Source organism: Dendrobates tinctorius, unplaced genomic scaffold (genome assembly GCF_039654945.1).
Source record: "Dendrobates tinctorius isolate UK_male_01 unplaced genomic scaffold, ASM3965494v1 ptg000187l, whole genome shotgun sequence".
In the NCBI taxonomy this organism is placed as follows: domain Eukaryota; kingdom Metazoa; phylum Chordata; class Amphibia; order Anura; family Dendrobatidae; genus Dendrobates; species Dendrobates tinctorius.
Window position 1 is genome coordinate 49,051 of NW_027361854.1, and position 25,699 is coordinate 74,749.

Genomic DNA, 25,699 nt, shown 5'->3' on the forward strand with positions numbered 1-25,699 from the left:
CACTCCAGCCTGGCACAAATGGGTTCTGGGCATCAGAACTGGCATCAAAGTGGTCAAATCACCCATTTTCACAGATTTGAATAAGTAACAGCTATTTTGAAGGGGTTAAATGCCTTTGTGCCACTCATCCAACACCTGATTTACATACCTACTGATGCCCCACATGAAATCCATGTCTCTCCAGCCTGGCACAAATGGGTTATCGGCATCAGAACTGGCATCAAAGTGGGCAAATCGCCCATTTTCACAGATTTGAATAAGTAACAGCTATTTTTAAGGGGTAAAATGCCTTTGTGCCACTGATCTAACACCTGATTTACATACCTACTGATGCCCCACATGAAATCCATGTCTCTCCAGCCTGGCACAAATGGGTTATCGGCATCAGAACTGGCATCAAAGTGGTCAAATCGCCCATTTTCACAGATTTGAATAAGTAACAGCTATTTTGAAGGGGTTAAATGCCTTTGTGCCACTCATCCAACACCTGATTTACATACCTACTGATGCCCCACATGAAATCCATGTCTCTCCAGCCTGGCACAAATGGGTTCTGGGCATCAGGACTGGCATCAAAGTGGGCAAATCGAACATTTTCACAGATTTGAATAAGTAACAGCTATTTTGAAGGAGTTAAATGCCTTTGTGCCACTCATCTAACACCTGATTTACATACCTACTGATGCCCCACATGAAATCCATGTCTCTCCAGCCTGGCACAAATGGGTTATCGGCATCAGAACTGGCATCAAAGTGGTCAAATCACCCATTTTCACAGATTTGAATAAGTAACAGCTATTTTTAAGGGGTTAAATGCCTTTGTGCCACTCATCCAACACCTGATTTACATACCTACTGATGCCCCACATGAAATCCATGTCTCTCCAGCCTGGCAAAAATGGGTTATCGGCATCAGAACTGGCATCAAAGTGGGCAAATCACCCATTTTCACAGATTTGAATAAGTAACAGCTATTTTAAAGGGGTTAAATGCCTTTGTGCCACTCATCCAACACCTGATTTACATACCTACTGATGCCCCACATGAAATCCATGTCTCTCCAGCCTGGCACAAATGGGTTATCGGCATCAGAACTGGCATCAAAGTGGTCAAAATCACCCATTTTCACAGATTTGAATAAGTAACAGCTATTTTTAAGGGGTTAAATGCCTTTGTGCCACTGATCTAACACCTGATTTACATACCTTGTGATGCCCCACATGAAATCCATGTCAATCCAGCCTGGCCCAAATGGGTTCTGGGCATCAGGACTGGCATCAAAGTGGGCAAATCGAACATTTTCACAGATTTGAATAAGTAACAGCTATTTTAAGGGGTTAAATTGCTTTGTGCCACTCATCTAACACCTGATTTACATACCTACTGATGTCCCACATGAAATCCATGTCTCTCCAGCCTGGCACAAATGGGTTATCGGCATCAGAACTGGCATCAAAGTGGTCAAATCACCCATTTTCACAGATTTGAATAAGTAACAGCTATTTTTAAGGGGTTAAATGCCTTTGTGCTACTCATCCAACACCTGATTTACATACCTACTGATGCCCCACATGAAATCCATGTCTCTCCAGCCTGGCACAAATGGGTTATCGGCATCAGAACTGGCATCAAAGTGGGCAAATCACCCATTTTCACAGATTTGAATAAGTAACAGCTATTTTGAAGGGGTTAAATGCCTTTGTGCCACTCATCCAACACCTGATTTACATACCTACTGATGCCCCACATGAAATCCATGTCACTCCAGCCTGGCACAAATGGGTTATCGGCATCAGAACTGGCATCAAAGTGGTCAAATCACCCATTTTCACAGATTTGAATAAGTAACAGCTATTTTTAAGGGGTTAAATGCCTTTGTGCCACTGATCTAACACCTGATTTACATACCGACTCATGCCCCACATGAAATCCATGTCTCTCCAGCCTGGCACAAAAGGGTTATCGGCATCAGAACTGGCATCAAAGTGGTCAAATCACCCATTTTCACAGATTTGAATAAGTAACAGCTATTTTTAAGGGGTTAAATGCCTTTCTGCCACTCATCCAACACCTGATTTACATACCTACTGATGCCCCACATGAAATCCATGTCTCTCCAGCCTGGCACAAATGGGTTATCGACATCAGAACTGGCATCAAAGTGGTCAAATCACCCATTTTCACAGATTTGAATAAGTAACAGCTATTTTTAAGGGGTTAAATGCCTTTGTGCCACTGATCTAACACCTGATTTACATACCTACTGATGCCCCACATGAAATCCATGTCACTCCAGCCTGGCACAAATGGGTTATCGACATCAGAACTGGCATCAAAGTGGTCAAATCACCCATTTTCACAGATTTGAATAAGTAACAGCTATTTTTAAGGGGTTAAATGCCTTTGTGCCACTGATCTAACACCTGATTTACATACCTACTGATGCCCCACATGAAATCCATGTCTCTCCAGCCTGGCACAAATGGGTTATCGGCATCAGAACTGGCATCAAAGTGGGCAAATCGCCCATTTTCACAGATTTGAATAAGTAACAGCTATTTTTAAGGGGTAAAATGCCTTTGTGCCACTGATCTAACACCTGATTTACATAACGACTCATGCCCCACATGAAATCCATGTCTCTCCAGCCTGGCACAAAAGGGTTATCGGCATCAGAACTGGCATCAAAGTGGTCAAATCACCCATTTTCACAGATTTGAATAAGTAACAGCTATTTTAAAGGGGTTAAATGGCTTTGTGCCACTGATCTAACACCTGATTTACATACCTACTGATGCCCCACATGAAATCCATGTCACTCCAGCCTGGCACAAATGGGTTATCGACATCAGAACTGGCATCAAAGTGGGCAAATCGCCCATTTTCACAGATTTGAATAAGTAACAGCTATTTTGAAGGGGTTAAATGCCTTTGTGCCACTCATCCAACACCTGATTTACATACCTACTGATGCCCCACATGAAATCCATGTCTCTACAGCCTGGCACAAATGGGATATCGGCATCAGAACTGGCATCAAAGTGGTCAAATCACCCATTTTCACAGATTTGAATAAGTAACAGCTATTTTTAAGGGGTTAAATGCCTTTGTGCCACTGATCTAACACCTGATTTACATACCTACTGATGCCCCACATGAAATCCATGTCTCTCCAGCCTGGCACCAATGGGTTATCGGCATCAGAACTGGCATCAAAGTGGGCAAATCGCCCATTTTCACAGATTTGAATAAGTAACAGCTATTTTTAAGGGGTTAAATGCCTTTGGGCGACTGATCTAACACCTGATTTACATACCTACTGATGCCCCACATGAAATCCATGTCACTCCAGCCTGGCACATATGTGTTATCGGCATCAGAACTGGCATCAAAGTGGTCAAATCGCCCATTTTCACAGATTTGAATAAGTAACAGCTATTTTGAATGGGTTAAATGCCTTTGTGCCACTGATCTAACACCTGATTTACATACCTACTGATGCCCCACATGAAATCAATGTCACTCCAGCCTGGCACAAATGGGTTATCGGCATCAGAACTGGCATCAAAGTGGTCAAATCGCCCATTTTCACAGATTTGAATAAGTAACAGCTATTTTTAAGGGGTAAAATGCCTTTGTGCCACTGATCTAACACCTGATTTACATACTTACTGATGCCCCACATGAAATCCATGTCTCTCCAGCCTGGCACAAATGGGTTCTGGGCATCAGGACTGGCATCAAAGTGGGCAAATCGAACATTTTCACAGATTTGAATAAGTAACAGCTATTTTTAAGGGGTTAAATTGCTTTGAGCCACTCATCTAACACCTGATTTACATACCTACTGATGTCCCACATGAAATCCATGTCTCTCCAGCCTGGCACAAATGGGTTATCGGCATCAGAACTGGCATCAAAGTGGTCAAATCACCCATTTTCACAGATTTGAATAAGTAACAGCTATTTTTAAGGGGTTAAATGCCTTTGTGCCACTCATCCAACACCTGATTTACATACCTACTGATGCCCCACATGAAATCCATGTCTCTCCAGCCTGGCACAAATGGGTTATCGGCATCAGAACTGGCATCAAAGTGGGCAAATCACCCATTTTCACAGATTTGAATAAGTAACAGCTATTTTGAAGGGGTTAAATGCCTTTGTGCCACTCAACCAACACCTGATTTACATACCTACTGATGCCCCACATGAAATCCATGTCTCTCCAGCCTGGCACAAATGGGTTATCGGCATCAGAACTGGCATCAAAGTGGTCAAATCACCCATTTTCACAGATTTGAATAAGTAACAGCTATTTTTAAGGGGTTAAATGCCTTTGTGCCACTGATGTAACACCTGATTTACATACCTACTGATGCCCCACATGAAATCCATGTCAGTCCAGCCTGGCACAAATGGGTTCTGGGCATCAGAACTGGCATCAAAGTGGTCAAATCACCCATTTTCACAGATTTGAATAAGTAACAGCTATTTTGAAGGGGTTAAATGCCTTTGTGCCACTCATCCAACACCTGATTTACATACCTACTGATGCCCCACATGAAATCCATGTCTCTCCAGCCTGGCACAAATGGGTTATCGGCATCAGAACTGGCATCAAAGTGGGCAAATCGCCCATTTTCACAGATTTGAATAAGTAACAGCTATTTTTAAGGGGTAAAATGCCTTTGTGCCACTGATCTAACACCTGATTTACATACCTACTGATGCCCCACATGAAATCCATGTCTCTCCAGCCTGGCACAAATGGGTTATCGGCATCAGAACTGGCATCAAAGTGGTCAAATCGCCCATTTTCACAGATTTGAATAAGTAACAGCTATTTTGAAGGGGTTAAATGCCTTTGTGCCACTCATCCAACACCTGATTTACATACCTACTGATGCCCCACATGAAATCCATGTCTCTCCAGCCTGGCACAAATGGGTTCTGGGCATCAGGACTGGCATCAAAGTGGGCAAATCGAACATTTTCACAGATTTGAATAAGTAACAGCTATTTTTAAGGGGTTAAATTGCTTTGTGACACTCATCTAACACCTGATTTACATACCTACTGATGTCCCACATGAAATCCATGTCTCTCCAGCCTGGCACAAATGGGTTATCGGCATCAGAACTGGCATCAAAGTGGTCAAATCACCCATTTTCACAGATTTGAATAAGTAACAGCTATTTTTAAGGGGTTAAATGCCTTTGTGCCACTCATCCAACACCTGATTTACATACCTACTGATGCCCCACATGAAATCCATGTCTCTCCAGCCTGGCAAAAATGGGTTATCGGCATCAGAACTGGCATCAAAGTGGGCAAATCACCCATTTTCACAGATTTGAATAAGTAACAGCTATTTTGAAGGGGTTAAATGCCTTTGTGCCACTGATATAACACCTGATTTACATACCTACTGATGCCCCACATGAAATCCATGTCTCTCCAGCCTGGCATAAATGGGTTATCGACATCAGAACTGGCATCAAAGTGGGCAAATCGCCCATTTTCACAGATTTGAATAAGTAACAGCTATTTTGAAGGGGTTAAATGCCTTTGTGCCACTGATCTAACACCTGATTTACATACCTACTGATGCCCCACATGAAATCCATGTCACTCCAGCCTGGCACAAATGGGTTCTGGGCATCAGAACTGGCATCAAAGTGGTCAAATCACCCTTTTTCACAGATTTTAATAAGTAACAGCTATTTTTAAGGGTTTAAATGCCTTTGTGCCACTCATCCAACACCTGATTTACATACCTACTGATGCCCCACATGAAATCCATGTCTCTCCAGCCTGGCACAAATGGGTTCTGGGCATCAGAAACGGCAACAAAGTGGTCAAATCACCCATTTTCACAGATTTGAATAAGTAACAGCTATTTTGAAGGGGTTAAATGCCTTTGTGCCACTCATCCAACACCTGATTTACATACCTACTGATGCCCCACATGAAATCCATGTCTCTCCAGCCTGGCACAAATGGGTTCTGGGCATCAGAAACGGCAACAAAGTGGTCAAATCACCCATTTTCACAGATTTGAATAAGTAACAGCTATTTTGAAGGGGTTAAATGCCTTTGTGCCACTCATTTAACACCCGATTTACATACCTACTGATGCCCCACATGAAATCCATGTCTCTCCAGCCTGGCACAAATGGGTTCTGGGCATCAGAACTGGCATCAAAGTGGTCAAATCGCCCATTTTCACAGATTTGAATAAGTAACAGCTATTTTTAAGGGGTTAAATGCCTTTGTGCCACTGATCTAACACCTGATTTACATACCTACTGATGCCCCACATGAAATCCATGTCTCTCCAGCCTGGCACAAATGGGTTCTGGGCATCAGAACTGGCATCAAAGTGGGCAAATCGCCCATTTTCACAGATTTGAATAAGTAACACAGCCGCCCTGTTACATGGCCCCTCTACAGAGTGCTATTCAGAGCCTTCAGCAGCCACCATGACTAAAGGTAGGCACCGGGTGAAAACAGAGTGGGGTGAGGTGGAAGCCAGCCAGGGGTGAAAACGGAGGGGTGAGCCTGTTCCACTCCACTCCATTCTGCCCCGCTCCAATATGCCCCTGCGCCATCCTGCCCCGCTCCATCCTGCCCCGCTCCATCCTGCCCCGCTCCATCCTGCCCCGCTCCATCCTGCCCCACTCCATCCTGCCCCACTCCATCCTGCCCCACTCTATTCTGTTCCGCTCCTTGCGGTAATGGCGCGCATGTCCGGTCTTTTTAAGACTGAGACATGGCGCCAGACGCCATAGTCAAGGACCTGTGGAAGCAGCAGTTGCTGCGAAATGGCAGGCCATCGTCCGCCGCCCCAGCACTCCCCCTCCCCCAAATCTATCGCTCCATGTGATGATGATATTGGATATGGAATAGAGACATGACTCTTCCCTGGTGAGTGCCGCTTCTTTCTACCTTGCTGTAGCGGGATCCTATTAGATACAGTAATTGCCTACATATTCTAGACTACACGATGCTCTAGAATTGGCCAACCATCTAGTCTACTATTTCATCACAAATAAAATGTGTCACAGACTTCTGGGCCTTATGTTGATATCCCACAATGCACCGCGGTGCCATTGTGGGATAGCGACACAGGCAAGTTGTGACGGGAGTATTCTCCAGAGCAAGGAGGGACAACAGGCCTGGGAATAATCCAACAGATTTATTGACCAAAAAACAGGAACAACACGAAGGTAATTTGCAGAGTCCCAAAATAAGTCCACAGGAAACTGATTCGGGGGCACCTCCCGACAATCCTTGTGCCAGATCACAAAACCATAGTCCTTTAAGAGTCCCAGAAATCCACCACGATCACACAGAGGCCGAAGCTTCCTCAGACAGCGTCGTCCTTCTCTTTTAGCATCCAACTCACATCTGATCTTAAAGCAAGAATGTATTGTCAGGGCTCCTGGGATCAGTCCATCTGAAGGGGGGTAGGGGTCACACCTACTATTCAATGGTTTGGTCCATCAGAAGATTCTAGAAATGTAAGGGCTCCACTGAGTCTACAGGATGTGTATTGTAGGTTATCTTCTGCTTAGGAAAACAATAGCCAAAGTTCCACTAGCTGTTGACACAAGCCTAAATTAGATTATGGTCCAGGTACATCACAAGACATTGCAAAGTATTGGGGGAAGGAGACATGGTTAATTTATAGCAAATGAACCAGAGGAAAGTTACATGACATATTATACAAAATACAGGACAGGGCAAGACTACAAATCATGACAATCCCTTCCCCTCCCAATTTGTGTACGTACTAGGGACCTCTACAGGTCACTGGTTAAGTACACACAGGCATGGCTGACAGGACTCAGGGCTCCTCTTGCCTGGACAGTCCATCTGCATTTTGGTGTTGGCTGCCTCTTCTATACTGTATGGTAAAGTTATAGGGCTGCAGTGCCAGGCTCCATCGTAGTAAGCGTCCATTGTCCCCAGAGACTCTGTTCAGCCAGGTGAGGGGATTGTGATCAGTAACCACAGTGAATTCTCGTCCATACAGATACGGCCTTAGTTTCCTAAGGGCCCACACTACAGCCAGACATTCTTTTTCAACAGTTGCATAGGCCACTTCTCGGTCCAGCAGTTTCCGGCTGAGGTAGGCAATGGGGTGCTCGTCCCCAGCTGCATTCACCTGGCTGAGGACAGCTCCCAGTCCATAAGCAGAGGCGTCCGTCTGCACAATGAATCTCCTCTTGTAGTCTGGAGCAGCCAGAACAGGGTCACAGACCAGAGCGTCCTTCAGCTGGTTAAAAGCCTCATCACAGGCTGGAGTCCAGATCACCAGCCGGGGCATCGTTTTCTTGGTCAGGTCGGTAAGAGGCTTGGCCACAGTGCTGAAATGAGAAACAAATTTTCGGTAATAACTGGCAGTGCCCAAAAAAGCCATAACTTGTTTCTTAGTTTGGGGTACAGGCCAGTCTCTAATAGCCTGGATTTTGGCAGGTTCGGGACGGAGCTTCCCTCCCCCTACTCTATGCCCTAGGTACTGGACTTCACCCATCCCCAATTGGCATTTATCTGGTCGAATGGTTAGGCCTGCTGCAAGAAGCAGGTCAAGAATAACGGCTACTTGGTTCAGATGTTCCTCCCACGTCTGGCTGAAGATGGCGATATCATCCAAGTAGGCACAAGCAAAGTCACCACATCCCCGGAGGATCTGGTCCACCATTCTCTGGAAGGTGGCCGGGGCATTCTTCATTCCAAAGGGCATATTTAGGAATTCATACAGACCAAAGGGGGTTATAAAAGCGGACCGTTCTCTCCCCTCCTCCGTCAGAGGGATTTGCCAGTATCCCTTACTGAGATCAAAGATAGTGACATATCGGGATCCAGCCAGTCGGTCTAGAAGTTCGTCAATACGAGGCATTGGGTAAGGATCACTGACGGTATGGTCGTTTAGTCATCGATAGTCCACACAAAATCGAGTACTCCCATCCTTCTTGGGTACTAACACCACAGGAGAGGCCCAAGGGCTATGGGAGGCCTGGATTACCCCAAGCTGTAGCATCTCCTCCAGTTCGTGCTGCATGGTGTTTCGAACTGATTCAGGTACCCGGTAAGGAGCCTGTTGTATGGGACGGATGCCCTGAGTGTCCACATGATGTTGGGTGACGGTGGTTCGACCTGGTTGGGATGAGAAAGCAGCACGTCTCTGTTGAAGCACTCCCAGCATCTGGTTTTTCTGTAAGGAATCCAGGTGATCTCCCAGAGGAACCTGTTCCACAGTGGATGGGGCTCTCGCTGCTTCCACGAGATCAGGTAGGGAGTCCTCATCCTCTTGACCGTCCTCTGAAGCTAGCCGACAGCTTGCTATCATTGGAAGGGTCCGGTCATGGTACTCCTTAATCATATTCACATGGACAGTCTTTTGTCTTAGCCCCTGATCATCTAAAGCAAGAAGGTAATTGGTGTCATTCAGTTTTCTGAGAACCCGGAAGGGACCCTCCCATGTTGTCTGCAGTTTATTCTGCCGATGGGGAACAATCATTAAGACCTGTTGTCCTTCTACAAACTCCCGGTAGCGTGCTTTACGGTCATACCATGTCTTCTGTCTGGTTTGAGCCATCCGCACATGACTCTGGGCAAAACTAGCAAGTTGGGCCAGGGTTTCTCGCAGCTTTAGGACATAAGGGACAACAGGGGCCCCTGTATCTTCAACTTGCCCCTCCCAGTATTCCTTGAGCAGGGTTAAGGGTCCTCGGACCTTTCTTCCATAGAGTAGTTCAAAGGGGGAGAACCCAGTGGACTCCTGGGGAACTTCCCGATAGGCAAACAAGAGATGGGGTAGGTACTTCTCCCAGTTTGAATCTCTGTCAGTGAAGGCCCTCAGCATATTCTTCAGAGTGCCATTAAATCGTTCACAAAGTCCATTTGTTTGGGGATGATACGGGGTCGTGCGGATCGCTCGTACTCCACAGGTGCGCCACAGACACTGGACCAGCTCTGACATGAACTGGGAGCCTTGGTCCGACAAGATCTCACTGGGAAATCCTACTCTGGTGAAAATGGTAACCAGGGCCTCGGCCACCTTGGCTGCAGAAATACTTGACAAGGCCACCGCTTCTGGATATCGGGTGGCATAGTCCACAACAGTGAGAATGTACTGCTTTCCAGATTTACTTGGTTTAGCCAGAGGTCCAATGATATCAACAGCTACTCTTTGAAAGGGTTCTTCTATTATAGGGAGCGATTGCAGGGGTGCCTTTGGGTGATCTCCGGGTCGCCCTCTACGCTGACATATGTCGCAAGTTCGGCAGAAATGCGCCACTGCTTGGGAAATCCCAGGCCAATAGAAAGATTGAGTCAATCGCCTCTCGGTGCGGGTTTTGCCTTGATGGCCAGCAGTAGGAATATCATGAGCAAGGTGTAATAGGGGAATTCTGTATTTCTGAGGAACAATCAGCTGTTTGCTATAAGTCCAGGGCTTATCTAGGGAGTCGGCATTGGTAACCCGATACAGAAGTCCATTTTCTCTGATAATTCTTTCTCCATTCTCCCCTAGCTGCCCTATTTCAGCTCGAGCTCTAAAACTAGCTAGGGTGGGGTCAGTCTCCACTTCTTGTCTAAACTGAACTTTATCCCAGGTAACATTCATATTATCCCCACAAGAAGAATCACTCACCGGCTGTGACGGCGGTTCTGGTGGCCTCATTTCCATGGATGGGTTGTACACGTCCACATTTGCTGCTCTCTTGGCTTGACTTCGGGTTACCGCACCGACAAAGTGGCAATGAAGATTCCCCACATCATTTCCTAGAAGAACGTCTGCAGGGAGGCCGCTCATCACACCGACCATGCATTGTTTGGCCCCAAAGCCATAATCCAGGGTCACACTCGCTCTTGGAATATATCTCTGGGTACCTCCAGCCAATTCAATGGCAATTCCTGGTCCCTTTTGAATTGCTTCTGGTTGAATTACTCGGGGATCGGCTATGGTGAGAAAAGCCCCAGTGTCACGGAAGCCAACAACTTTTTGACCATCCAGCACGACCTCCTGTAGATGTTTGTGCTGAAGATCAGAAGAACAGGTGGCTGGGGCTCGCACCCCATAGACTCCTGGTAGGGAAGCCAGGATATCAGAGTCACTTGGCAAGTCATCAGGCACTGAATCCATCTCTTCTCCAGGTGAGGGGGTCTGTAGATAATGAACAGGCAAAGGCGGTCTGTAGGTGTTCTGCCTCTGTACACCTGGACATTGGAATTGCATATGCCCGGGCTGCCCACATCCATAGCATCTGCGCTCTGGGATTCTTCCTCCACGTCGTAGTCCCAAAGGTGGAGCAGGAGTAATGCGAGGCACAGTCACACGAAGGTCACCATGAGTTGATTGTCTAGTGGGATGGTGAATATTGGAGGCAGAAGGACCAGGGGCCGCCAGCGTTGGGGGGGCTGGTAGTGTTTTTCTCCCTGAGTAGTAATTTTTTCCACTGAGGCTTGATGGTGAGAGCCTCATCAGCTAGAGCTGCAGCTTCCTCCACTGTTGTTGGTCTCCTTTCACGCACCCATTCCCGGATCTCAGCGGGGCACTTAAAATAAAACTGCTCTTTTAGGATGACCTGCAGGAACGTTTCCCAGGTTATGGCCTCCTCTGCCTCCAGCCAGCGATGACATATATGTTTGAGTTTGTGAGCATACATCTTGAAGGACACTTCCTCATCACAGGCTAAAGTACGGAACTGAGTCCTGGGGTCACAGCATAATGTTCTAGAATAGTCTGTTTAATCTCCGCATACTCACAGTTCAACCGAGGGTCCATAGCTCTATAGGCTGCGGCAGCTCCACCCTCTAAGAGCCCCACAAGATGTCGGACGCGCTCCCTTTCCGGGACGTCCATTAATCGACACTGATGCTCAAAGTCCAGGAAGAAGCCCTCAATGTCACCGGAAGCCTCATTAAACGGCTTGAAGTCTTTGCGGGACACTCTGGGGAGTTCCCTCATGGGGGATGCTGTGGGTACAGTCTGTCTGGAGCTTCTCGCTGCCTCCAAAGTGATCTCCCTCTCCAGCATTGCCCTCTCCTCCATCCTGCGCTGCCTCTCCTTGGCTGTGCGCATGACCTCCCTCTTATCTTCTATGGTAGCCTCTTCTCCCAGCAAGGCCATCTCCTCCTCGTACCACACAACCCACTGACTTTTTTGGGTATTTACCTCCGACTGCCGCCTTTCCTCTCTTTGCTGTGAGGATCCTTCCTCAGCATCATCTTGCAGGTGAACTGCTTCCAAAGCCTCAATCAGCTGCTCCTTGGAGAGTCCCTTATAGCTGACTCCCAGTTCACGGGCCTTTGTTTGTAGGTTCACCGCAGTCCAGTTCTTGTACTCTGCGGTGCTGGTTCCAGATGTTGATGGGCCGTTGTCCTCCATTCCTTCTGCTCTGATCCCAGCGCTGCCAACCAGTTTGTGACGGGAGTATTCTCCAGAGCAAGGAGGGACAACAGGCCTGGGAATAATCCAACAGATTTATTGACCAAAAAACAGGAACAACACGAAGGTAATTTGCAGAGTCCCAAAATAAGTCCACAGGAAACTGATTCGGGGGCACCTCCCTACAATCCTTTTGCCAGATCACAAAACCATAGTCCTTTAAGAGTCCCAGAAATCCACCACGATCACACAGAGGCCGAAGCTTCCTCAGACAGCCTCGTCCTTCTCTTTTAGCATCCAACTCACATCTGATCTTAAAGCAAGAATGTATTGTCAGGGCTCCTGGGATCAGTCCATCTGAAGGGGGGTAGGGGTCACACCTACTATTCAAAGGTTTGGTCCATCAGAAGATTCTAGAAATGTAAGGGCTCCACTGAGTCTACAGGATGTGTATTGTAGGTTATCTTCTGCTTAGGAAAACAATAGCCACAGTTCCACTAGCTGTTGACACAAGCCTAAATTAGATTATGGTCCAGGTACATCACAAGACATTGCAAAGTATTGGGGGAAGGAGACATGGTTAATTTACAGCAAATGAACCAGAGGAAAGTTACATGACATATTATACAAAATACAGGACAGGGCAAGACTACAAATCATGACACAAGTGACACCAACGCCACCGCTACCGTTGGTCACCTCCTCCTGCGCCTTGGAGCTCGCCACTGAAGCAGCCGGGAGATGAGCGCTGCGCACGCCGCTCATCTCCCGGCTGCACGGAGCGGAAGTGCCCCGACCGCCATATTGGAACACCTAAGTCTTAGGTATTCCAATATGGCGGGCAGAATTCAAATCCCCTGCCCAGCCGTGTGCTGCTTCCTGGATTGATCGCCAGCGGCAACCAATCCGTGAAGCGTCGCGCAGCATTCAAACCATGCTCCAAGAGCGCTGATTGATCACCGTCGACCGCACCAACCGTTCTGCGCTCTTGGCGCGTGGTTTGAAGGCACTTGGCTTTGGCGCATAAATTTAATTCGGCCTGGCACCGCCTCTCTGATTGGTCAAGCGACGCCTGGTGCTCGACCAATCAGAGAAGTGGCGCCGGTCCGATTTAAATTCACACGCCAGAGGTGCGCGACACCACTCATTGGCTGAGCCGGCCGGCTGTTCAGCCAATGAGCGCCGCCGCATGGGATTTGAATCCCGCTCTGGCTGAGCCAATGAACGTCGCCGCGCACCATTGCCACCGAAATTTAAATCTGATCGGCTCTAATCCTCTGATTGGTCGAGCACTGGCCGGCGCTCGACCAATCAGAGAAGCGTCGCCGGCCAGATTTATATTCATGTGCCAAAGCCGCACACCATTTCTCTGATTGGTCACCACGATTATCGGCGACCAATCATAGAAGCGGCGTACGCCTTGGCGCCAGATTTAAAAGACTCTGACCGCCGCTTCTCTGATTTGTGGCAGCTAACTGTGGTGACCAATCAGAGAAATGGCGTGCGGCTTTGGCACATGAATATAAATCTGGCCGGCGACGCTTCTCTGATTGGTCGAGCACTGGCCGGCGCTCGACCAATCAGAGGATTAGAGCCGATCAGATTTAAATTTCGGTGGCAATGGTGCGCGGCGACGTTCATTGGCTCAGCCAGAGCGGGATTCAAATCCCATGCGGCGGCGCTCATTGGCTGAACAGCCGGCCGGCTCAGCCAATGAGTGGTGTCGCGCACCTCTGGCGTGTGAATTTAAATCGGACCGGCGCCACTTCTCTGATTGGTCGAGCACCAGGCTTCGCTCGACCAATCAGAGAGGCGGTGCCAGGCCGAATTAAATTTATGCGCCAATGCCAAGTGCCTTCAAACCACGCGCCAAGAGCGTGGAACGGTTGGTGCGGTCGATGGTGATCAATCAGCGCTCTTGGCGCGTGGTTTGAATGCTGCGCGACGCTTCACGGATTGGTTGCCGCTGGCGATCAATCCAGGAAGCAGCACACGGCTGGGCAGGGGATTTGAATTCTGCCCGCCATATTGGAATACCTAAGACTTAGGTGTTCCAATATGGCGGTCGGGGCACTTCCGCTCCGTGCAGCCGGGAGATAAGCGGCGTGCGCAGCGCTCATCTCCCGGCTGCTTCAGTGGTGAGCTCCAAGGCGCAGGAGGAGGTGACCAACGGTAGCGGTGGCGTTGGTGTCACTTGCCTGTGTCGTTATCCCACAATGGCACCGCGGTGCATTGTGGGATATCAACATAAGGCCCAGAAGTCTGTGACACATATTATTTGTGATGAAATAGTAGACTAGATGGTTGGCCAATTCTAGAGCATCGTGTAGTCTAGAATATGTAGGCAATTACTGTATCTAATAGGATCCCGCTACAGCAAGGTAGAAAGAAGCGGCACTCACCAGGGAAGAGTCATGTCTCTATTCCATATCCAATATCATCATCACATGGAGCGATAGATTTGGGGGAGGGGGAGTGCTGGGGCGGCGGACGATGGCCTGCCATTTCGCAGCAACTGCTGCTTCCACAGGTCCTTGACTATGGCGTCTGGCGCCATGTCTCAGTCTTAAAAAGACCGGACATGCGCGCCATTACCGCAAGGAGCGGAACAGAATAGAGTGGGGCAGGATGGAGCGGAACAGAATAGAGTGGGGCAGGATGGAGCGAGGCAGGATGGAGCGGGGCAGGATGGAGCGGGGCAGGATGGAGCGGGGCAGGATGGAGCGGGGCAGGATGGCGCAGGGGCATATTGGAGCGGGGCAGAATGGAGTGGAGTGGAACAGGCTCACCCCTCCGTTTTCACCCCTGGCTGGCTTCCACCTCACCCCACTCTGTTTTCACCCGGTGCCTACTTTTAGTCATGGCGGCTGCTGAAGGCTCTGAGTAGCACTCTGTAGAGGGGCCATGTAACAGGGCGGCTGTGTTACTTATTCAAATCTGTGAAAATAGGTGATTTGACCATTTTGATGCCAGTTCTGATGCCCAGAACCCATTTGTGCCAGGCTGGAGAGATATGGATTTCATGTGGGGCATCAGTAGGTATGTAAATCAGGTGTTAGATCAGTGGCACAAAGGCATTTAACCCCTTAAAAATAGCTGTTACTTATTCAAATCTGTGAAAATAGGTGATTTGACCATTTTGATGCCAGTTCTGATGCCCAGAACCCATTTGTGCCAGGCTGGAGAGATATGGATTTCATGTGGGGCATCAGTAGGTATGTAAATCAGGTGTTAGATCAGTGGCACAAAGGCATTTAACCCCTTAAAAATAGCTGTTACTTATTCAAATCTGTGAAAATGGGCGATTTGACCACTTTGATGCCAGTTCTGATGCCGATAACCCATTTGTGCCAGGCTGGAGAGACATGGATTTCATGTGGAGCATCAGTAGGTATGTAAATCAGGTGTTAGATCAGTGGCACAAAGGCATTTAACCCCTTAAAAATAGCTGTTACTTATTCAAATCTGTGAAAATGGGTGATTTGACCACTTTGATGCCAGTTCTGATGCCCAGAACCCATTTGTGCCAGGCTGGAGAGATATGGATTTCATGTGGGGCATCAGTAGGTATGTAAATCAGGTGTTAGATCAGTGGCACAAAGGCATTTAACCCCTTAAAAATAGCTGTTACTTATTCAAATCTGTGAAAATGGGTGATTTGACCACTTTGATGCCAGTTCTGATGCCCAGAACCCATTTGTGCCAGGCTGGAGAGATATGGATTTCATGTGGGGCATCAGTAGGTATGTAAATCAGGTGTTAGATCAGTGGCACAAAGGCATTTAACCCCTTCAAAATAGCTGTTACTTATTCAAATCTGTGAAAATGGGCGATTTGCCCACTTTGATGCCAGTTCTGATGCCCAGAACCCATTTGTGCCAGGCTGGAGAGACATGGATTTCATGTGGGGCATCAGTAGGTATGTAAATCAGGTGTTAGATCAGTGGCACAAAGGCAATTAACCCCTTAAAAATAGCTGTTACTTATTCAAATCTGTGAAAATGGGTGATTTGACCACTTTGATGCCAGTTCTGATGCCCAGAACCCATTTGTGCCAGGCTGGAGACATATGGATTTCATGTGGGGCATCAGTAGGTATGTAAATCAGGTGTTAGATCAGTGGCACAAAGGCATTTAACCCCTTAAAAATAGCTGTTACTTATTCAAATCTGTGAAAATGGGCGATTTGACCACTTTGATGCCAGTTCTGATGCCGATAACCCATTTGTGCCAGGCTGCAGAGACATGGATTTCATGTGGGGCATCAGTAGGTATGTAAATCAGGTGTTGGATGAGTGGCACAAAGGCATTTAACCCCTTAAAAATAGCTGTTACTTATTCAAATCTGTGAAAATGGGTGATTTGACCACTTTGATGCCAGTTCTGATGCCGATAACCCATTTGTGCCAGGCTGGAGAGACATGGATTTCATGTGGGGCATCAGTAGGTATGTAAATCAGGTGTTGGATGAGTGGCACAAAGGCATTTAACCCCTTCAAAATAGCTGTTACTTATTCAAATCTGTGAAAATGTTCGATTTGACCACTTTGATGCCAGTTCTGATGCCGATAACCCATTTGTGCCAGGCTGCAGAGACATGGATTTCATGTGGGGCATCAGTAGGTATGTAAATCAGGTGTTGGATGAGTGGCACAAAGGCATTTAACCCCTTCAAAATAGCTGTTACTTATTCAAATCTGTGAAAATGGGTGATTTGACCACTTTGATGCCAGTTCTGATGCCGATAACCCATTTGTGCCAGGCTGGAGAGACATGGATTTCATGTGGGGCATCAGTAGGTATGTAAATCAGGTGTTGGATGAGTGGCACAAAGGCATTTAACCCCTTAAAAATAGCTGTTACTTATTCAAATCTGTGAAAATGGGTGATTTGACCACTTTGATGCCAGTTCTGATGCCGATAACCCATTGGTGCCAGGCTGGAGAGACATGGATTTCATGTGGGGCATCAGTAGGTATGTAAATCAGGTGTTAGATCAGTGGCACAAAGGCATTTAACCCCTTAAAAATAGCTGTTACTTATTCAAATCTGTGAAAATGGGTGATTTGACCACTTTGATGCCAGTTCTGATGCCGATAACCCATTTGTGCCAGGCTGGAGAGACATGGATTTCATGTGGGGCATCAGTAGGTATGTAAATCAGGTGTTGGATGAGTGGCACAAAGGCATTTAACCCCTTAAAAATAGCTGTTACTTATTCAAATCTGTGAAAATGGGTGATTTGACCACTTTGATGCCAGTTCTGATGCCGATAACCCATTTGTGCCAGGCTGGAGAGATATGGATTTCATGTGGGGCATCAGTAGGTATGTAAATCAGGTGTTAGATCAGTGGCACAAAGGCATTTAACCCCTTAAAAATAGCTGTTACTTATTCAAATCTGTGAAAATGGGTGATTTGACCACTTTGATGCCAGTTCTGATGCCCAGAACCCATTTGTGCCAGGCTGGAGTGACATGGATTTCATGTGGGGCATCAGTAGGTATGTAAATCAGGTGTTAGATCAGTGGCACAAAGGCATTTAACCCCTTAAAAATAGCTGTTACTTATTCAAATCTGTGAAAATGGGTGATTTGACCACTTTGATGCCAGTTGTGATGCCCAGAACCCATTTGTGCCAGGCTGGAGAGAGATGGATTTCAAGTGGGGCATCAGTAGGTATGTAAATCAGGTGTTGGATGAGTGGCACAAAGGCATTTAACCCCTTCAAAATAGCTGTTACTTATTCAAATCTGTGAAAATGTTCGATTTGCCCACTTTGATGCCAGTTCTGATGCCCAGAACCCATTTGTGCCAGGCTGGAGTGACATGGATTTCATGTGGGGCATCAGTAGGTATGTAAATCAGGTGTTGGATGAGTGGCACAAAGGCATTTAACCCCTTCAAAATAGCTGTTACTTATTCAAATCTGTGAAAATGGGCGATTTGACCACTTTGATGCCAGTTCTGATGTCGATAACCCATTTGTGCCAGGCTGGAGTGACATGGATTTCATGTGGGGCATCAGTAGGTATGTAAATCAGGTGTTGGATGAGTGGCACAAAGGCATTTAACCCCTTAAAAATAGCTGTTACTTATTCAAATCTGTGAAAATGGGTGATTTGACCACTTTGATGCCAGTTCTGATGCCCAGAACCCATTTGTGCCAGGCTGGAGTGACATGGATTTCATGTGGGGCATCAGTAGGTATGTAAATCAGGTGTTGGATGAGTGGCACAAAGGCATTTAACCCCTTAAAAATAGCTGTTACTTATTCAAATCTGTGAAAATGTTCGATTTGCCCACTTTGATGCCAGTTCTGATGCCCAGAACCCATTTGTGCCAGGCTGGAGTGACATGGATTTCATGTGGGGCATCAGTAGGTATGTAAATCAGGTGTTAGATCAGTGGCACAAAGGCATTTAACCCCTTAAAAATAGCTGTTACTTATTCAAATCTGTGAAAATGGGTGATTTGACCACTTTGATGCCAGTTGTGATGCCGATAACCCATTTGTGCCAGGCTGGAGAGACATGGATTTCATGTGGGGCATCAGTAGGTATGTAAATCAGGTGTTGGATGAGTGGCACAAAGGCATTTAACCCCTTCAAAATAGCTGTTACTTATTCAAATCTGTGAAAATGTTCGATTTGACCACTTTGATGCCAGTTGTGATGCCGATAACCCATTTGTGCCAGGCTGGAGTGACATGGATTTCATGTGGGGCATCAGTAGATATGTAAATCAGGTGTTGGATGAGTGGCACTAAGGCATTTAACCCCTTAAAAATAACTGTTACTTATTCAAATCTGTGAAAATGGGTGATTTGACCACTTTGATGCCAGTTCTGATGCCGATAACCCATTTGTGCCAGGCTAGAGAGACATGGATTTCATGTGGGGCATCAGTAGGTATGTAAATCAGGTGTTGGATGAGTGTCACATAGGCATTTAACCCCTTAAAAATAGCTGTTACTTATTCAAATCTGTGAAAATGGGTGATTTGACCACTTTGATGCCAGTTGTGATGCCGATAACCCATTTGTGCCAGGCTGGAGAGACATGGATTTCATGTGGGGCATCAGTAGGTATGTAAATCAGGTGTTAGATCAGTGGCACAAAGGCATTTAACCCCTTAAAAATAGCTGTTACTTATTCAAATCTGTGAAAATGGGTGATTTGACCACTTTGATGCCAGTTCTGATGCCGATAACCCATTTGTGCCAGGCTGGAGTGACATGGATTTCATGTGGGGCATCAGTAGGTATGTAAATCAGGTGTTGGATGAGTGTCACATAGGCATTTAACCCCTTAAAAATAGCTGTTACTTATTCAAATCTGCGAAAATGGGTGATTTGACCACTTTGATGCCAGTTCTGATGCCCAGAACCCATTTGTGCCAGGCTGGAGTGACATGGATTTCATGTGGGGCATCAGTAGGTATGTTAATCAGGTGTTAGATCAGTGGCACAAAGGCATTTAACCCCTTCAAAATAGCTGTTACTTATTCAAATCTGTGAAAATGGGCGATTTGCCCACTTTGATGCCAGTTCTGATGTCGATAACCCATTTGTGCCAGGCTAGAGAGACATGGATTTCATGTGGGGCATCAGTAGGCATGTAAATCAGGTGTTAGATCAGTGGCACAAAGGCATTTAACCCCTTAAAAATAGCTGTTACTTATTCAAATCTGTGAAAATGGGTGATTTGACCACTTTGATGCCAGTTGTGATGCCGATAACCCATTTGTGCCAGGCTGGAGAGACATGGATTTCATGTGGGGCATCAGTAGGTATGTAAATCAGGTGTTGGATGAGTGTCACATAGGCATTTAACCCCTTAAAAATAGCTGTTACTTATTCAAATCTGTGAAAATGGGTGATTTGACCACTTTGATGCCAGTTGTGATGCCGATAACCCATTTGTGCCAGGCTGGAGAGACATGGATTTCATGTGGGGCATCAGTAGGTATGTAAATCAGGTGTTAGATCAGTGGCACAAAGGCATTTAACCCCTTAAAAATAGCTGTTACTTATTCAAATCTGTGAAAATGGGTGATTTGACCACTTTGATGCCAGTTCTGATGCCGATAACCCATTTGTGCCAGGCTGGAGTGACATGGATTTCATGTGGGGCATCAGTAGGTATGTAAATCAGGTGTTGGATGAGTGTCACATAGGCATTTAACCCCTTAAAAATAGCTGTTACTTATTCAAATCTGCGAAAATGGGTGATTTGACCACTTTGATGCCAGTTCTGATGCCCAGAACCCATTTGTGCCAGGCTGGAGTGACATGGATTTCATGTGGGGCATCAGTAGGTATGTTAATCAGGTGTTAGATCAGTGGCACAAAGGCATTTAACCCCTTCAAAATAGCTGTTACTTATTCAAATCTGTGAAAATGGGCGATTTGCCCACTTTGATGCCAGTTCTGATGTCGATAACCCATTTGTGCCAGGCTAGAGAGACATGGATTTCATGTGGGGCATCAGTAGGCATGTAAATCAGGTGTTAGATCAGTGGCACAAAGGCATTTAACCCCTTAAAAATAGCTGTTACTTATTCAAATCTGTGAAAATGGGTGATTTGACCACTTTGATGCCAGTTGTGATGCCGATAACCCATTTGTGCCAGGCTGGAGAGACATGGATTTCATGTGGGGCATCAGTAGGTATGTAAATCAGGTGTTGGATGAGTGTCACATAGGCATTTAACCCCTTAAAAATAGCTGTTACTTATTCAAATCTGCGAAAATTGGTGATTTGACCACTTTGATGCCAGTTCTGATGCCCAGAACCCATTTGTGCCAGGCTGGAGTGACATGGATTTCATGTGGGGCATCAGTAGGTATGTAAATCAGGTGTTAGATCAGTGGCACAAAGGCATTTAACCCCTTAAAAATAGCTGTTACTTATTCAAATCTGTGAAAATGGGTGATTTGACCACTTTGATGCCAGTTGTGATGCCGATAACCCATTTGTGCCAGGCTGGAGAGACATGGATTTCATGTGGGGCATCAGTAGGTATGTAAATCAGGTGTTAGATCAGTGGCACAAAGCCATTTAACCCCTTAAAAATAGCTGTTACTTATTCAAATCTGTGAAAATGGGTGATTTGACCACTTTGTTGCAATTTCTGATGCCGATAACCCATTTGTGCCAGGCTGGAGAGACATGGATTTCATGTGGGGCATCAGTAGGTATGTAAATCAGGTGTTGGATGAGTGGTACAAAGGCATTTTACCCCTTCAAAATAGCTGTTACTTATTCAAATCTGTGAAAATGGGCGATTTGACCACTTAGATGCCAGTTCTGATGCCGATAACCCATTTGTGCCAGGCTGGAGTGACATGGATTTCATGTGGGGCATCAGTAGGTATGTAAATCAGGTGTTGGATGAGTGGCACAAAGCAATTTAACCCCTTAAAAATAGCTGTTACTTATTCAAATCTGTGAAAATGGGTGATTTGACCACTTTGATGCCAGTTGTGATGCCCAGAACCCATTTGTGCCAGGCTGGAGAGACATGGATTTCATGTGGGGCATCAGTAGGTATGTAAATCAGGTGTTGGATGAGTGGCACAAAGGCATTTAACCCCTTCAAAATAGCTGTTACTTATTCAAATCTGTGAAAATGGGCGATTTGCCCACTTTGATGCCAGTTCTGATGCCGATAACCCATTTGTGCCAGGCTGGAGAGACATGGATTTCATGTGGGACATCAGTAGGTATGTAAATCAGGTGTTAGATGAGTGGCACAAAGCAATTTAACCCCTTAAAAATAGCTGTTACTTGTTCAAATCTGTGAAAATGGGTGATTTGACCACTTTGATGCCAGTTCTGATGCCCAGAACCCATTTGTGCCAGGCTGGAGAGACATGGATTTCATGTGGGGCATCAGTAGGTATGTAAATCAGGTGTTAGATCAGTGGCACAAAGCCATTTAACCCCTTAAATTTAGCTGTTAATTATTCACATGTGTAAAAATTGGTTATCTGCCCACTTTGATGCCAGTTTTGATGCCCAGAACCCATTTGTGCCAGGCTGGATTGACATGAACTTGATGTGTGGCGTCACAAGGTTTGTAAATCAGGTGTCAGATCAGTGGCACAAAGCCATTTAACCCCTTCAATACCATACCTCAGTGCCCACTTTGATGCCCTTTTTTGTGCCAGCCTTCTATCTTTTTTATCTGTTTTTAAGTGTATGCACTAAAGGACACATGATTGCATATTATTATATACTTAGAATGTTTTATTTTTATTGAAAAACCTGAAAAAAGCAGAAATTAAAAATTAGCCGAATAAGAAACTGCCGAATAAGAAACCAACTTCAGCTTCGTGCTGCACGAACCAACTTCAGCTTCGTGCTGCTGGGCTTGTTATAAGAGAAAGCGCGTTATACTCCTCTGATCCCCTACCCGCGTTTTTCTAGAACTTAGGCTAAGTGCACACGTACCGGAACTCTCGCGGAAATTACCGCCAGAATTCCGTAATTCCAGTCCGCGGGAAAATCACATTTTAAATTCCCGCGATTTTCCCGCGGAAAAACTAGCATTTTGCAAGCGTAATTAGCTTGCAGAATGCTAGCGTTTTCCAAGCGATCTGTAGCATCGCTTGGAGAACTGATTGACAGGTTGGTCACACTCATCAATCATAGTGTTTGACAAGTGTGACCAACTTTTTACTACTGAGGCCGCCTATGCAGCATCAGTAGTATCATATAGAATGTAAAAAAAAAAATAAAAAACGGTATTATTCTCACCTTCGGACGTCCCGCGCATCCGTTCCCAGTAATCCTTTGCGAAAATGCCTGCGATGACGTCAGTTCTCGCGGGATCGCGACGTCTCGCGAATGACCGCGAGACTTTACGATCCCGCGAGAACGAACGTCATTGCGGGCATTTTCGCAAAGGACTACTGGGAACGAGAGCGTGAAGAGAAGCGGGAAGGCTGCGCGGGACGCCGGAAGGTAAGAATAACAATATTTTTTATTTTAAATTCTATTTTTTACAGGGATATGGTACCCAAAGCCCGGAGGACAGTCTCCTCTCCTCCGGACCATGGGTACCATCCGCAATTGTTCTGCTTACTTTCCGCATGGTGTGCACAGCCACATGCGGGAAATAAGCGGAACAATGTATTCCTATGGGTGCGGGATCGCCGCGATTCCGCAAAATAATGAGCATGCTGCGGTTTTTACCACGAAGCGATTCCGCCGCGGTAAAAACCGCAGCATTAGCACAGCATTGCGGAATCCCATAGGAATGCATGGGATGCTTATTTTTCGCGGCAAAATCGCGCGGTTAAAACCGCCGCGGAAACGCAAAAAAAAGCCACGTGTGAACTCAGCCTTAAAGGGGCTGTCCATTAGGCTATGTGCACACGTATGCAGAAAATGTCTGCATAAAATCCTGAATCCTGCGCAAAAAACACGCTTTTTTTGTGGTTTATTTCCACGCGGTTCCAGACCCATAGAAAATAGCTAAAGGTGCTGAATTTTCCGTGAATTAATGAAGCGTTTTTTTTCACGGTAAAAAACGCATACATCTGCACAAAAATTGCGGAATTCATTTAAATGAATGGTAAGCTTCTTTTAAGCGATTTTGAAACGGTTTATTTGGTAACACCGCGAAAAAAACTCTGTGTGAACACAGCCTAAATGTTTGGCCCAGATTAAATAATAAAGCCTATGCTCCGATCCTGCGGTGTGGCCACTGGCGGTCCACGGGCTGTGGTGGGGGCGGTAACGACTCATGAGCCCGGTGCCCGATCAGCGCTGGCCTCGCTGTCTCCACTCTTGAAGGAATTGAACATAAAGAGGAGGCCCGGGCTGTGGCTGCACCCTTACTTCATGTTCAATTTGCACCGTGGGTGCCGCCACTGCTGGGACGGCACCAGCACAGAAGGGGAGTATAGAATTTTTACTTTATCGGGCCGAACATTTAAATCAAGAAGGGGTTGTGATAGTAGTGGACAACCCCTTTAACCCCTTCCTGACATCCGACGTACTATCCCGTCCATGGGACCCGGGCCCCTATGCCCATGGACGGGATAGTACGTCTACCGCGATCAGCGGCGCCAACGTGGTGAGCGCCGCTGATCGCGGCTGGGTGTCAGCTGATTATCACAGCTGACACCCGGTACAATGTGTCAGGGGCGTTCACGGACCGCCCCGGACACGTTAACCCCTTGCATGATCGCGGTGTACCGGGGGTTAAAGGGAAGCATCGGCAGGGAGGGGGCTCCCTCCGTGCTTCCCTGAGCCCCCCACAGCAGCGCAATGTGCAGCGCTGCTGCGGGGGGCTCCTTTCCTGCAGGCCCCCGAATCCAAGATGGCGACGGGGGCCTGCAGAAAGCTGGCTTCCTCAGTGCCTGCAAAGCGCAGGCATGAGGAAGCCTGCTGCACTGCCTGTGACAGATCGCTGATCTGTCACAGGACAGTGATGTCCCACCTGGGGCTATGTAATAAAGTTTAAAAAAAGTTAAAATAATTTTAAAAAAATCGCCAAATAAATTAGAAAAAAAAAAAAAATATTCCCCCAATAAATCCATTTTTTGGAAAAAAAACAAAACAATAAAAGTACACATATTAGGTATCACCACGTCCGTAACGACCCACCCTATAAAACTGTCCCATTAGTTAACCCCTTTAGCGAACCCCTTAAAAAATAAAAATAAAAAACGAAGCAAAAAAATAATGATTTATTATCATACCGCCAAACAAAAAGTGTAATAACGCGCGATCAAAAAGACGCATATAAATATCCATGGTACCGCTGAAAACGTCATCTTGTCCCGCAAAAAACGAGCCGCCATACAGCGTCATCCGCAAAAAAATAAAAAAGTTATAGCTCGCAGAATAAAGCGATGCAAAAATAATTATTTTTTATATAAAATAGTTTTCATGGCATAAAACCGACAAAACATAAAAAAACGACCTAAATGAGGTATCGCTGTAACCGTACTGACCCGAAGAATAAAACCGCTTTATCAATTTTACCGCACGCGGAACGGTGTAAACGCACCCCCCCAAAAGAAATTCATGAAACGCTGGTTCTTGTTCATTCTGCGTCCCAAAAATCGGAATAAAAAGCGATCAAAAAATGTCACGTGCCCGAAAATGGTACCAATAAAAACGTCAACTCGTCCCGCAAAAAATAAGACCTCACATGACTCGGTGGGTCAAAATACGGAAAATTATAGCTCTCAATATGTGGTGATGCAAAAACTATTTTTACAATAAAAAGCGTCTTTTAGCGTGCGACAGCTGCCAAACATAAATAGTAAATCAAACCCCC